The sequence below is a fragment of the Manacus vitellinus genome, unplaced genomic scaffold (assembly GCF_001715985.3).
Source record: "Manacus vitellinus isolate BGI_N305 unplaced genomic scaffold, ASM171598v3 scaffold_92_pilon, whole genome shotgun sequence".
NCBI classification, from domain to species: domain Eukaryota; kingdom Metazoa; phylum Chordata; class Aves; order Passeriformes; family Pipridae; genus Manacus; species Manacus vitellinus.
This window is the reverse complement of record NW_021940877.1, coordinates 858562-860848: the sequence shown is the minus strand read 5'-3', so window position 1 is coordinate 860848 and position 2287 is coordinate 858562. Positions and strand designations below refer to the sequence as shown.

The 2287-nt window shown below is 56.5% G+C and overlaps 1 protein-coding gene across 1 annotated transcript in view; it reads right to left on the bottom strand.

Moving 5' to 3' along the window:
• Window positions 1–2287, bottom strand: part of IGSF21 (immunoglobin superfamily member 21) — a 100697-nt gene that overhangs the window by 7076 nt on the left and 91334 nt on the right. The gene's annotated exons all lie outside the window — the stretch shown is intronic.

The window sequence follows — 2287 nt, the reverse complement described above, 5'->3', positions numbered from 1 at the left end:
TCCCACCCTTCTGGTCCTCAGCATCCCACCTTTCTGGTTGGCAGGATCCCACCCTTCTGGTCCTCAGCATCCCACCTTTCTGGTTGGCAGGATCCTGCTTTGCCATCTGGCAGCACCATCCTGCCTCACCAGCTGGCAGCTTCTGACCTTGCCAGTCGGCAGCATCACCCCACCCCCCAGCTGGCACATCCCACCCTGCTGTCTGCACCATCCCACCTTGTTGGCCAGAAGCACCATCCCACCTCCCCGTGCAGGAACATCATCCTGCCTTCCCAGCAAGCAGCATTCCACCTCAGTGGCTGGGAATGTTGTCCTGCCTTCCCAGTGACCAGCATCCCACCTTACTGGTGACCAGTATCCCACCTCACCAGCCAGCAGGATCCCACCCCGCCAGCTGGCAGCATTCCCCCTTTTCCAGTCGATGTCACCATCCCTCCTCACTGGCAGCATCATCCCACCTCACCACCCGGTAGGATCCCACCACGGTGTCAAAGGTGGGAGCAATTCCCAGTTGAAGGATCCCACTTGGTGGGCACCTCACGGGGCTTCCCCATCCAGGGGCAAATCTGGCACTGCTTTCCCAGCTCCTTCCCATCAGCCCTTGGCTGCCTTCCCACACCTCCTCCTCACACCCGAGCCCCCGCTAGCACAAACAAGCCCCCGTTGAAGTGAACAGTCACTTGGCAGCTCCTTTTAACGGTCACAACGCTTTCAACTGAGCCTCCACCATCTGTTCCAGCCTCTAATTATCCATGTTCGGAGTGGGAAATCACCCACCCACCCCCTCCATCAGCAGCACGAGGAGCAGGTTTGGGCCCCACCAAGCTGGGGACCGGCTCCAGACTAGTGGCTGCTCCTCCCCGTGAAGGAGCCCTTTGGATTTGGGTGTAAAACAGCCCTAACTGGGTCAGTCTGATGTTCCTGGGGACAGCAGAGAGGAAACCACCAGCCCTGCAAAGGCAAAACGCTGCCTGGCGTGTCCTCTGCGTCCTCTAAGCACGCTGGAAAGAAGGAAAGAAAATTATATAGATATTCATGAAGAACGTCTGCTGCGACGAGGGTGGGATTTTAATCAGAGGAAGGGAAAAAAACCCCAAACTGCAGGATTGGATATTGGATATCTCCTGGCTTTGCTCTTCACATCTGAGCGGGCGGCGTTCAAAGCCGGGATGAAAAGAGGCAGCTCCGCCAGCCCTCTGTGCTGTGCAGATAAGGGCTGTGCCACCCGGGATAACGCTCCGTGGGACAGCTCCGACGTGACCGTGCCGTGACAAAGATTCCCCAGAAAATAATTAATAAATTGGTGAAAATACAGAATGACAGGGAATGAGTGGATACAGCCAGGAAACGATTGACCGTCACCAAACCCTTCCTGATATTGCTCCTCTTCTTCAGCAGAGCCCCAAAATAAGGCAGGGCCCCCTCCCCCCCCCCAAAAAGCCAATGATTTGGAAAACAAGCTCTTTTCATACCCTCTGAGAAATATCTCCTTCTCCCCAGGCAAGTTGCTGTTTTCCTCTGAAACAAAAGGCAACTCCATGAAAAGATTTCAGCGCCAACATCCCCGGCTCCACGGACGATTTGCCGGCGCCGTGCCGACGATTACCGAGCCTTTTAAGTGCCTGGTCCTAGGGCGGTGAAATTTTCTGCTCACAAATTCTATTAGTTCTACAATACTCAGTGAAAGGGAGAAAAACGGAGGGTTTGGAGCCAAAAAAAGCAGCTGCTTTTCGGCGCTGGGTGGGCGCGATGCGCCGTGACCGGGTGAGCGGGGCCCGTCCTTGTCCCTCGCTCAAGGGATGCTCCGGCTCGCTCCGTGCACAGGGAATGTTTTATTCCCCGTCCCTCGCTCCAGGGGTGCTCGTGATCCCTTGCTGTGCACGGGGAATGTTTTAATCCCGTTTAATTCCCCAGTTTTCCTGGCGCTCCCGGCTGGAGGAGAGCAACGGCCAAACTCGGCGCTGAGCGAACCCGCCGGCTTTACGGCAGGAACCACGGCAGCGGAGTCAGGGAATGTGTAATCCCTCCGTGGAGCTGCCAAAACGTTCTCCAAACAGTAATTAGTCGTGTCGGGAATTTGTACAACATGTGAGCGAGTGGCTGAGCGGAGCTGCAGGGACATGGGGAGACAAAACGAGGGAGAGCAGCACCCACGGAGCAGCCCCTGCTCATCCCCTGAGAATGTCCTGAGCACCGTCTGACCCTCCTGAGCATCCTCTGTGCAACCCCTGAGCACCCTCTGACCATCCTGAGCATCCTCTGTGCAACCCCTGAGCACCCTCTGACC